General features: G+C 42.3%; 1 protein-coding gene and 1 long non-coding RNA gene across 7 annotated transcripts in view; both read right to left on the bottom strand.

Moving 5' to 3' along the window:
- Specc1 (sperm antigen with calponin homology and coiled-coil domains 1) overlaps positions 1-13,352 on the bottom strand; it is a 293,053-nt gene that overhangs the window by 37,043 nt on the left and 242,658 nt on the right. The gene's annotated exons all lie outside the window — the stretch shown is intronic.
- On the bottom strand, positions 9,235-11,946 carry LOC116078614. Its single transcript, XR_004113609.1, has 2 exons — positions 10,541-11,946; positions 9,235-9,527 (listed from the first exon to the last, which is right to left on the bottom strand). It is a non-coding gene; the product is annotated as an uncharacterized LOC116078614 (long non-coding RNA).

Genomic DNA, 13,352 nt, shown 5'->3' with positions numbered 1-13,352 from the left:
AAAAAAAAAAAAAAAAAAAACCAAAAAAAAAAACAAAAACAAAAACAAAAAGTTGTTAAGCCATAATCTCCATATCTCTGAAATGCATATGTGTGGTGCTTAACTCTGACTGTCAACTTGCAGGTTTAAGAAATGCCTACGGCATTAGTGAAGTACACCCTTTGGATGTGTCTCCGAGGACGTTTCAGGAGAATGTGCATTTAGGGAAGAAGTCCTACTCTGAATATGGGCAGCACTGTGCCACTGGCTGGGATCCTGGACCCAACCAAAAAAAAAAAAAGAAGAAAAAAAAAAGGGAGAGAAAGAGAAAGTCAGCTAGGCATGCCCCTTCCTCTGCATTCACAGAGATGTGAGGACGTAAGGGACCCTAGTTGCCTATCCCTACTACCCCGAGCTGCCTGTGGTCCTTTGGACATCACAATAGACTGATTGTATCCTCTCAAACTGTGAGCCCAAGCTAACCCTTTCTCCTTTAAGTTGATTCTAATCAGGCTTTCTATCACGGTAACAAGAAAAGCAACACAATATGAAACACACAGGACTGTAATCAAGAGGAAATGCACCTGAGACAGATAAGCACGCAGAACAGCATGACCCGAGGATGAACACCTGACATTCGCTCTTCCCTCCCTCCCCAGCGTGCACTTCATTTTCCTGAGATAGCATAAGACCACTCACTAAGAATGCTCAGAGCTGTTTCTGTTGCTGCCAGGCCTTTCTGTTCCAAGTGCTGCTGTAATAACTACCCTGGCATGTGCACGTCACTGCATATGTGGAATACATTTTTATGCATTCTCCTAAATTGACACTCTTTCCACCTTACACTCATCCTGTCAACTATACAGTATGTGTCCTTCTGTGACAGGCTGATTTCACTTAGCATAATGTCGTAAGGTTCAACCTGCATGTGTCACCTTTGTCTTCACACAGCCCTGACCGAATCATGGTTCAGATGTCATTTCTCAAGGGAGAGTTTACAGTGATAACACCACAGTCTTCCAGAATTAAAGCTCCAGTGGGGGGCTATGACCTGCTCCCATGGCTAGAAAACCTGTAAGGATCCTGGATCCAAATGAATTAGACCCACACTGCAGGCTTGTGTGGAAAGACAATTTTGTAGAAAACAACATAATTCTGCTCATATTATGATGCTCTAGAATGTGTATGTATATATGTGCACGAGCGCTCGTGCGTGCGTGTGTGTATGTGTGTAAATAGACATGTGTGCCACGGCATGGATGTGGACAGTGCGCGTGTGTATGTGTGTAAATAGACATGTGTGCCACGGCATGGATGTGGACAGTGTGTGTGTGTGTGTGTGTATTTAGACATGTGTGCCACGGCATGGATGTGGACAGCAGAGGAAAACTCTGGGGACTCAGTTCTCTCTTGCTACCTCAAGGTACCGTAAGATCAGCTCAGGTTGTCAGGGCTAAGTGCAATCATCTCTACCCACTGAGAAATCCTGCCTGCCCACCCATCTTACTTTTAAGACAGTGTCTCTCACTTAAGCCTCATTAATTTAGGTAGCAAAGCTGGCTGGTGAGCTCCAGAGACATTCCTGTCTCCATACCCACCCCTTCAACACACCTACTTCCTTGCTTTTTTTTTGTTTTGTTTTTTTGTTTCTTTGTTTGTTTTTTTATAAACTGCCCAGCTTTAATTTTATTGCAGTGACTAGAAATGGACTAATGAACCCAAGAGGAGATGCCTGTTGACCTGGCCAGTACAAAGACCTTTAACTTATCTTCCCCAGAAAGTGTCCCTGGCAAGAGCAGCTGGTCCTAGGCTCTGCTTGCAACACTGATCTCTCACTACAACAGAGCCAGCTGAAATAACAAAGAAGTCAAAATACAAATAAACAAGTAAGTAAATAAATAAGAGGAGAGAGAGAGGGAGAGAGGGAGAACATTTCTCACTAATTCACTGGCTTCATAGTCTACACTAAAAACAAAATGAAAAACAACTGTTTGATTAGAAAAGATCTGTCATTCCACTCAAATTTGATAAAAAATGAACATTAGCTATAAACTTCAAAATACCACAGCTCACATACCTTACCACATAGCTATTCGATGAGTGGAAATCGAGGGAAAAAAGGAATTAAGATAGCAAGAGTTATAGAAAATATATTAATAGCTACAAAAGTATGAATAAGCTAAGCATCACTATTAGAGGGGGTTTCAGGTTAACTGTCAACCTAAAATAACTACAGGAAAAACACCAAAGACAAGTGATCAGGATAGGTGATGCACAAAGATGTAACAAATGAAACATTAATGAGAATATTCATTTGGTGCTGTGAACACCTATGTCAGACATAGTAACTGAAATAAAACAAAGTCCATTAGAAAAATATACATGATAGGAATCTTTAAATAGAGTTGAAACTATCTACAGCAAAAACTCTAGAAATTAAAAGATTTTGAAAAAAAATTCACAATCAGAATAAAAGACCGGGCCACACCTTTCTCAGAACCAATAGCTCAATGGGCTACACCAGGACAACCCCACTCCTCAGAGATGCTCAGGGTCCATGGTAGAAGGGTGAACGGTTCCAACACATGTGAGAACAGATAGGGTATGTCAGGGACTCTGGATCTGTGATATTTTCCAGAAGAAAACAATATTTAGTACCAAGCAAAAATTTAAATCTTCAGTTTTATAGAACACAAAACTGTCTAGAACCTTCAAAAGAGGTTTCTCAATTGCTGCCAGAAAAGGAAAAAACAAAACACCAAAGAGGTTTTCAGGGTGGAGATGGCTCAATGGACACTGTCATGCAAATGTGAAGACTGAGTTTGAATTTCCAGAACCTATTTAAAGCTAGGCCAGCAGTTTGCCACAGCAATCCCAGTACTCCTAGGGTAAAATGGGAGGAGACAGAGACTTCCAGGGACTCCCTGGAAGCCTGGTGTACACAATCATGAACAAAAGTGAAATGCTATGTAGGTAGGCTACCACAATGACCAACAGGACAAGCATGGTGTGTCACACAGAGAGCGCACACCACATGCAGAGCAAAACTTATCTGCAAAATGCCTCTTTGTTCTTCAACACTAGGTGTCACGTAGACCAGACACACATAGCTGACAATGACCTTGAATTAACTTTTTCTTTCTTTCTTTCTTCCTTTCTTCCTTCCTTCCTTCCTTCCTTCCTTCCTTCCTTCCTTCCTTCCTTTCTTTCTTTCTTTCTTTCTTTCTTTCTTTTTTCTTTTCTTTTCTTTTCTTTTCGGTTTCTCTGTATAGCCCTGGCTGTCCTGGAACTCACTCTGTAGACCAGGCTGGCCTCGAACTCAGAAATCCGCCTGCCTCTGCCTCCCAAGTGCTGGTATTAGAGGCATTCGCCACCTCCACCCGGCCTCTTTGTACTCTTAAACATTCCTTCCTGCCCTTTTACCCTCCCCATAAGCTCTTGGCAACCACTGATGCTGTTCTGTGATTTTCCTATTTTAGACCTTTCATGTAAACACAATTATATAACGTGGGTTTTTTGTTGTTGTTGTTGTTGTTTGTTTGTTTTTGTTTTGTTTTGTTTTGTTTTGGACTCACCTTAAATTTACCTGGCATAATGTCTTTGAGGCACATTCATGCTAGGGCCTGTGTCCCCGTTCACACCTCAATCTATCTAAACACACAGTTGGGGTTCCGTGATCACCAGGAGGACTCAGGCCTTAAGAGAATTCCAATCACTCACTGACAATTCTATTTACAGGGTTGTTTTTTGGTTTGGTTTAGTTTTTTGGAGACACATAGAGAGTTCCATGCTGTCCGGGAACTCTCCATCCTCCTGCCTTAGCCTCCCAAGTGCTGGGATTATAGTCATGGACCACAACGCCAGGCTCCTATCCACAGACGAAATGCACTGAAAGGAAACAAAGCAGAAGGAGCAGAGAGGACAAGAGGCTGATGGGCGAAAATCCAGAGGAGAGCAGGCTTCCCTAGGGACTGGCTTAATCCTTCAGCCACGTGCGGTGAAGGTTGACAGCTGGGGAACCTTACAAGTGGTGCCATTCCCAGGGTTTTTCTGGAGCCTAGCACAGGCTACACTGCAGATAAGCAGAGGGAAAGGTGCTCAACATGAACCAGCCTTTGTGAGAACAGTGAGGGCATGGGATGAGAGGAACTCTCCGGAAACGGAAGCTCACCAGTGCTAGCCCAGAGCTATCTTGTAAGAAATCTTTAAGGAGACCTGTCCTGGTTCAATTACGGTCACTCACTCTGCCGTGGCAAAACTATGACTGCCAACAAAGCCCAGGTTTCATATCTTAGAATAATTTCCATTCATCTCTAACATTCCCAGGGAAGGAACTGATGGGTGCAGAAGGTCATTGCTGCTTCTCTGGGATTCGCATATACAAGGGGATGTGGCCTCCTCACTTGCTGTACAAACCACTGAACAGAGCTTTTGCTTCATAGTTTTGCTCCAAATGCAGCTCTTATATGGTAGTCTCACCCATGAGCTATGCACATTGTAGAGGGAAAGTGAGAGGGGCCCCCAAGGAAAACCAGCTGGAAAAGTGGACACTAGGAGAAAGTGAGTGTGTGTCACAACTTGGGAAAACTAAAGTTTGTTTGTTTTTTAATCTTTATTTTCCAACAAGTTCTAATGCTACTTCAGCTTTTAAGATAACCTGCGCCTTATTTTGCATGCCTTCACAATCCACTGTATTCACAATGGATGAATACAGTTCTCTGGAAAGAGCATGATGACAGTCATTTTTCATTGAGAGTATTTTTTTAAGTTTTATTTATATTTATATGTGCTAGGAGGTGTGTGTATATGTGTTGGGGCTGTCCAAAAAGGCCGGAAGAAGGTGTTGGATCCCTAGAGCTAGAGTTACAGGTAGTTGTGAGCTCCCTGAAGTGGATGCTAGAAACCAAATTTGGGTCCTGTAGAAGAGCAGCAGGGTCTCTCATAGGCTAAGCCATCTCTCCAGCCCCCTGGGAATCTATATTTATAATGAAGTCAAGAAAAGTCTCTCAGAAGACAATAAATAAATCAGAACATTTTTACATTCCTTGAATTGTAGCCCTCAAGAGACTTGTCTCGAAAAGGAAAACACACACAGAGCTCGAAATGGCCTGATATTTCATAGGCTGCTTGTTTCTGGACTAACATGAAACCGTGCCCTTCTGTGGGAACTCAGAGAGGGAAGAGTGCAACTGCCTACAATGTGGGTGTTCTGTCCAGATTCAAATCCAGATGTCACCAGGCTGACTTTTTTCTCCAAAAGAGAAGATGAAGGTCCTAGTTAACAAGTTTAAACCTGGCTCAAACCTATCTGTCTGTCCCTCAATGACTGTGCCGGCATCTTCTGCTTCTTATATTCCTAATAGAAAACAACAAACAGAGTGGATTTGGATAAAATTTCAAACAGATCCTGGATACCTGAAGCCTTGTTCCTTGCTATCTGAAATACAAACCCAACAGGATTTGAACAATAGATCTTTCATGGCTTTATCTAAGCCAAGGGCCAGCACACTTCTGTAAAGGCTAGGTTGGAAACACTCTGGTTTATAGGGTCTCTGTTGTGCTCTGTGGCCCCGTAGCTTCAACAAAGCAGATACAGACAACATATGCTTTAGAGGATGGGACCTGGGTTCTACTAGAACCTCCCTATAAAAACACGGTGGGACAGAGTTGGCCCGTTCATCTGAGACAAGACCCCGACCAGGGTTTAGCAGTGTCACCTGATATTGTTAAAGTTTAACACAGTAAGAGCTTGGATGATAACAAGTTCATATTCATTGTCTTTCTAAAACTAAGGACTGTGAGAAAATGAGCAAACAGGGTTAAACAGAGTATGCACAAATTAGAGGAAAGACATTTAAGTCTTTTTATGAAAAATGCCTTAGCAATACTTTTATGTCCATACCTTAGTTCTAATTTTGTTGTTGTTGTTTTTATGTTTTTGAGACAGGGTTTCACTGTGTAGCTCTGCCTGTGCTTCCCAAGCTAGGATTAAAGGCATGCACCACTGTGTTCAGTTTATGTCTTACTTTTTAAAGGTACAGTTTAAAAGGAAATCATTAGTGTGTTGACTCCCTCATAGGTCTGAGGTAAGACAGCAGAGGTGTGAATGCATGCACCTCAACAGAATTCTAAAGTGAATTCTGAATGTTGCAGTTCCAGGTAAACATGCTTCCCATAGGAATTGTTTTCCACTTTAAGTTTTTTATTTTCCTTTTCAAAAAAGACCTGGTTTAATTATTGACTGTAATACTTTTTGATGGCCTTTCCCTCAGACTTTCTATCCCTAAATTACATGTCATAATATAACATTCAATACAAAAAATATATTCACATTATGAATCACAGTAAGAAAATGAATATTTGTGAAACCCACCTCCTAAAGAAAATTTAGATTGTCAGTCCTTGGTCTGCTTTACTCTATTACTTTATTTCCAGTATGTTTATGTGGACATATGTGCAGGAGGGCTTCATGAAGCTAAGAAGCTTCTGCATAGCTAAACCAACCAACAGGATGATGAGGAAGCCCACAGAACGGAGGAAACCTTTGCCAGGCTTAATATCCACAATATACACGTAACTCAAAATCAAAAATCAAGACTCATTCCCCAAAAACCAAACTCCCAAAATTTAAAAAGCACGATCCATTTGAAAAATGAGGGGCTGGAGAGATGGCTCAGTGGTTAAGAGAACTGCGTTGACTGCTCTTCCAGAGGTCCTGAGTTCAATTCCCAGGAACCACATGGTGGCTCACAACCATCTGTAATGGGATCTGATGCCCTCTTCTGTTGTGTCTGAAGACAGCAACAGTGTATTCATATACACAAATAAATAAATCTTTAAAAGAGAGAAAGAGAGAGAGAGAGAGAAAGAGAGAGAGAGATAAAGAGAGAGAGAGAGAGAGAGAGAGAGAGAGAGAAGCCTAGAACTTGTCTCAAAAGAAAAATAATAACTAAAAAATAGTCCATCATTTCTAGCAATTAGAAAAATACAAATCAAAGCAAGCTCAAGATCTCATCTTGCCCCAATCAGAATGGCAACAATCAAGAGAACAACCAACATAAATCCTGGAGGGGACGTGGGAGAAAGGGAACTCCCATTCATCATTGGCAGAATTCTGACCTAGTACAGCCACTAAGGAAATTAGAATGGAGAATTCTCAAAAATCTAAAAGTAAATCTACTATATACCTTGATTTCCTAGCAGAGGTGAAAGGTAAGCCCCTGGTGCTGAAGACATCATACACTTCAGAACGGTCCCTAAGACCCCCGAGCTGGAACTGACCTGAGTGCTCCCAGGTACCAGAAGGCACAATGCAAGCTTCTAAAGGCAATGTCTTAGGCACTGTTCTATTGCTGTGAAGGCAATAGAACAAGGCAGCTCTTACAAGAGAAATCATTTAACTGAGGGCTGGCTTATAGTTTCAGAGGTTTAGTTCTCATCATCATGGCAGCATGCAGGCAGGCATGATTCTGGAGATGTAATTGAGAGCTATATTCTAATTTGCAGGCAGAGAAAGCAAGATACTGTGCCTGACATGGGCTTTACAAACCTTACAGGTCATCCCCAGTGACACACTTCCTCCAAAAGGCCACCCCTCCTACTCCTTCTCGAATAATGGTATTCCCTGGTGACTAATCATTCATATATATGAACCTATGGGCCTGTTATTATTCCAACCACCACAACAAACAAGAATCTTCCCCGGCTCCATAACCTAGGAACCATAACAAGACCAGCACGCCACGGAACCCTACCAGTGCAATGGTGGCACACATAACTTGGTGGTAATCAACAGGGATACCTAACCTGGTACTGGAAACTAACTATCCAAGGCTAGTGAAATCATGGTTATTGGAATTACTAATTTACTAAACCAGATTATCCCTTAACAACAATCTATTTTATTTTTTTAAGAATTTATTTATTTATTTTATTTATTTTTTGGTTTTTCGAGACAGGGTTTCTCTGTGTAGCCCTGGCTGTCCTGGAACTCACTCTGTAGACCAGGCTGGCCTCGAACTCTGAAATCTGCCTGCCTCTGTCTCCCAAGTGCTGGGATTAAAGGTATGAGCCACCACTGCCCGGCGATTTATTTATTTTTTATTTATATGAATACACTGTAGCTGTTTTCAGACACACACCAGAAGAGTACGTCAGATCCCATGACAGATGGTTGTGAGCCACCATGTGACGGCTGGGAATTGAACTCAGGACCTCTGGAAGAACAGTCAGTGCTCTTAACTGCTGAGCCATCTCTCCAGGCTAACAACAATCTATAAACATTTGTCCTTACACTGACAGATATGGGTAGTCTTCACCCTTCATCAAAGAAACTTCTCCTTGCAATAGACAATTACAGAAATCTGCAAGCAATTAAAATACAGAGTTGTGGAGCCCAGTCTCAATGGGTGCATTTAGAAAACATTCCTACACCTACAGAAGAGGTAGAACTATTGTAAGAGCCAGAGGACCTTGCCTGTGAAACTGTGTCTCCAAGCAATATCAGAAAAAGTCTCACCAACATGACTGCCCAAATGTGAGCCAAACTGTATGGGAAAAAGCCCACAAGGCCTCAATACTACATGGTAAAGCACAGGCAAGTGAGTAAAGCCAAGAGTGGGAGGGGTGACCCTCTGCAGGGAAGAACACACCAATTGGTTGTCCAGTGCCAAGTGGTTAACCCTAAAAACATACAAGGAATATTATATGAATGTAACAAGCCATACTTAGGAATATGTACGCGTATGCAAATACACATATGCGTGCACTAGCATCTGATGGTAAAAGAGGCCACGAGTTTGAAGAAGAGTGGGGAACTAACTTACCTTCCATTCCGAGGATTTGTCTTTTTTTTTTTTAAATGGTTTATTTTTATTTTATGTGCATTGGTGTTTGGCCTGCATGTACGTTTGTGTGAAACTGTCAGATATTCTGGACCTGGAGTTATAGACAGTTGTGAGCTGTCATGTGGGTGCTGGGAATTGAACCCAGGTCCTCTGGAAGAGCAGCCAGTGCCTTTAACTACTGAGTCATCTCTCCATCTCTGCTATGTGTTTTTCTAATCCAGAAATTAAAAAAAAAAATGGAGTCATATCATGTCATTTGTATCTGACTCTTTTCCTTAAAACAGACGTCATTTTGGGAGTAGGGCTTAGTTCGGTGAGAGAGCCCTGATTTTAGTCCCCAGTGGTGCAATTCATGCTCAGGGTGGGTGAGGCCCTCATCCAATCCTCAGCACAATACAAAACAACCTAGGCTGTCCCATAAAATTTTATTTTACAATGAAAAAGTGAACTCCTTTTTTGCTACAGTCAATGGTCTTCCATGCACTTGTGCGCTTGCATGCTGCTGGAACACCATTCATTTCTCCCAGAACTGAAAGACGCTGGTGGAGGACAATCATTCTCATGACTCTCACTGTGTTGTGGCAACTTCAGCTGTGTGGTCTTCTGGCCAAGCTTCCGCAGGTTCCTATTGTTATCGCATAAGTACCATTGGCGTATTCACTGTGGCTCTTGGGAGCTGCAGCTTCTGTAAGTTTGGTGAGGCTGAACCAAGAAAGAAGGCATATGCAGATTTCTTCAGAAATTATGATCCCATGAAAGATTTTGAAGACACAGGGAAGGCTGCTCTCTTTCAGAGTGCAGTGATTGCAGACTGTAAAAAATTCTTGGGATTGGCCGGGCGGTGGTGGCGCATGCCTTTAATCCCAGCACTTGGGAGGCAGAGGCAGGCGGATTTCTGAGTTCGAGGCCAGCCTGGTCTACAGAGTGAGTTCCAGGACAGCCCAGGCTACACAGAGAAACCCTGTCTCCAAAACCGAAAAAAAAAAAAAAAAAGATTTCTTGGGATTGAGCTTCATATAAGTTCATCATTGACCTGTGTTCTGAACTATGAAATGTGACTGTGTGGGCTAAGGAATAGTTTCTTTCAATAAATAAACAGCTAACAAATATAGACAAGAAGAAGAAGGATAAGGAAGAGGGGGAAAGAATTAAGCTCTCTTAGATCTATTATTTTCTTGTTTTTGTAGTATTGGGGTGCAATCCCAGCCTTGAACATGCTGCATAAATGTTCTACACTGAGCTATATCCTAGCTCCCACTTTTTTTTCTCTATGCCTTTAGCTTTTCCTGAAGCATAATACTTAAGGGCTTTTTAATATTCTGTAACAGACATAATGTACTTAATTCTCCACTATAAGCATTTTTTATCATTTCCAATTTTTGTTTTTTTGTTTGTTTCTTTGTTTTTGTTTTTGTTTTTTGTTTTTTGAGACAGGATTTCTCTGTGTAGCCCTGGCTGTCCTGGAACTCACTCTGTAGACCAGGCTGGCCTCGAACTCAGAAATCCGCCTACCTCTGCTTCCCAAGTGCTGGGATTAAAGGCGTGTGCCACCCCCACCCCCACCCGGCTCACTTCCAATTTTTAAAGTAATCATAAATAAAAGCATAATGAATCTGTAATTAGACCTTTACAGGCGTCTATGACTATTCTTTGGTATAAATATCTAGGAATGAAGAATAATTCTGTGTTAAAGGGTACGCTGATTTTTACAGTACCTGTATACACTTCTAAATTTCTTCCCCAAAGCTGGTACTCAGCTGCTTTGAGCAGGATTCTCATTCTGACCACATCATCATTATCATCATCATCATCATCACCATCACCACCACCATCACTACCACCATGATCATCACCACCATCATCATCATCATCAAAAAAAATCTTCCCACGTGTAAGTAAAGAAATGGTATCCCATTCTTCTAATTGCACTGTTTTGATGCCCGGTGTTTAGTTAAATATTTAGTTTAAAACATGATGTCAAGACACATTCCAAGAATGGAGTTCTGTGAGAATTCTGAGTGCTTGTGAGAAAACAAGAGTCTTGGTTCCTCAGTTCCATCGAGACCCAGGATTGTTCTTGAATGTGCCTTTGGGCCTACCAAGTATAGCAGGTGGAGGTGAATGGAGGTGAGTTTACTCTAGATTACTCATGGCCACTGGCTATTGTTACTTGTTCACATGCTTTTACAAAAGACATGATTTTGCAATGTGGGTCTTGTCCTTGTGACTGACACTTTACTCAGGTGACACTTCTTAACCCTCAGAGTATAAATCGTCTGATGCAATGAATAAAGTTGGCTATTGCATGAGATTTTAGTTTGCTTAAGTTTTAGGCCCCGTTATGACAGAGTCACACTGCCTGATAAACAACACAATTTCATATTTTTGAGTACTTTAATTGCCTGTGAATTATTAGTGTGTTTTTCCGTACAGAAGTTCAGTCCTCACAAATTTCAACTGAGCTAACCCTCCATCTCCTGCTAGTGACTTTGTTTTGTTTCATTGGTTTTTCAAGACAGGGTTTTTCTGTGTTGTTTGATGTTTTGAGACAGTATCTCTTTATGTAGTCCTGGCTATCCTGGAATTCTCTATGTAGATAAGGCTGGCCTTGAACTCACAATGATGAGAGTGTGAACTACCACACTCAGCCTGCTGGAGATTTAAAAGAAGCCACTGACATGCAGTTTACGCTACTGTGTTCAGGGATCTTGAGTCACAGGGGATCACTAGGGCTTGTGCTACAGAGCAGACATTAACACCTCTGGGAGGCAAGATTCATGCTTCTCTTACTTGGGGACAAGAGAGGGATGTAAAGAACCGCACAACTCAGGTGTGTGCATCTTCAAGAACTCTTTTCCAGCTGGGACACAGCAAGGCCATTTACTACCGGAGTGGCACTGCCTACCACTCAGGAGCTCAGCCGCACTTCCAGCAGTAACGGCCTCTCTCATCCTACTCCTGGCTGCTCCTTTCCCACCTGCCCATTACCCCAATCATGGTCCTCCCCTTCCTGCCTAAGCTCTTCACACTAACTGTCCCTCTGCTTGGGATCCCGTCCACACCACATCTGCAAAGGCCGACTGACTGATCGGAACTGCAGTGATATGGAGAGGCTGGAATGTTGCAGATCCAGAGCCTAAAGAATACTTCCACTTGGGCTAGCTTTGGCCCTCGAAATAGCCACTCCTTGCCAAACCTAACATAACTGTGATTAACAGACAGAAACCTTTTTGGAAATTATGACTTCCACCAAGCCAAAAGCTAAGAGTGTTATCAGACAGCATCTGGATCTCTTAGGAGAGACTCCCCCATCTTGCTCTAACTGCCTCTCCTGTGTTTCCCCTCACTGTATTTTTAAAATACCTTGAGACTCTTTGCTTTACTACTATGAAGCTCTGCTCTTTGTTACTATAAAACTGTTCCTGCCCTGGAACAAGGAACCTGGGGTAACCTAGCTCTTGGATATGATCACTCAGATTCAGTTCTAGAATATATTATCTTATTTCCTTTGAGGTGAGAACTCTGGTGTTTTTGTGGGGATTGTGTTTGTTTTTCTATCCACAATATGAATGATTATTTTTGGTGGCCTTCTAACTGTAGCCTAAAACTAGTTTCTTTACTTCATGCTCAATCCTCACTTAATTGTCTCTCAGATCAGGTTTAGAAGTAACTCTATTATACTCCACCTTCCCCAGGATTGCCATGAATCAAAACTATTAGAAGTTGCTACTGGACTGGTGAGATGGCGCATTGAGCAAGAGCACTGACTGCTGTTCCTAAGGTCCTGAGTTTGGATCCCAGTAACCACATGGTGGCTCACAACCACCCGTAATGAGATCGGACGCCCTCTTCTGGTGTGTCTGAAGACAGCTACAGTGTATTGCGCCAGAGTGAGCTGGGCCGTCCAGAATTCAATTCCCAGCAGCCACATGATGGCTCACGGCCATCTGCACAGCTACAGTGTACTTATACACATAAAATAAAATAAATAAATAAATCTTTAAAAAAAAAAAAAGAAGTTGCTACGGCTGCTGCTGCTGGCCTTCAGGCTGATGCAACACAGCTGGAGCATTGACAGCAGCATTCAGATCCCCACCTACTGTGTGGGTTCTGAACTCAGGGTCTTGCGCATTAGCACATAACCCCAAGATCACAGCACCTAGTTTTGAACTACTGCTCCCCTCTCAGGGTTGACACGGCTCACTGTAGTATGTTCAGTCTCACTCTCTGGTCTCAGTACCTATGAATAGGCTGCAAACTTTGATTGGGCCTTGGTGAAAATGGAAGCTAAAGTGTGCATCACAATGGAAGGCTCTGGGAGGAAACCATCTTGGGGATGGAGTTTTCTTACTCAATCCCTGTTTCTAAGGGACCTTAAATTATCCCATGAAAAAAAGGGAGAAAGGCTGTGAGTGCAGCTCAGTCCCCAGGTCACCATGGTGATGATTTTACAGGTGAGCCTTTGGAAGATGGTTGGGTACCCTGATGGGATTATGTCCTTACAAAAGGGGGCTGCAAATTGTCTCA

Source organism: Mastomys coucha, unplaced genomic scaffold, assembly GCF_008632895.1.
Source record: "Mastomys coucha isolate ucsf_1 unplaced genomic scaffold, UCSF_Mcou_1 pScaffold5, whole genome shotgun sequence".
NCBI lineage: Eukaryota > Metazoa > Chordata > Mammalia > Rodentia > Muridae > Mastomys > Mastomys coucha.
The sequence above is the reverse complement of the archived record's forward strand: the minus strand, read 5'-3'. Positions and strand labels throughout refer to the sequence as shown.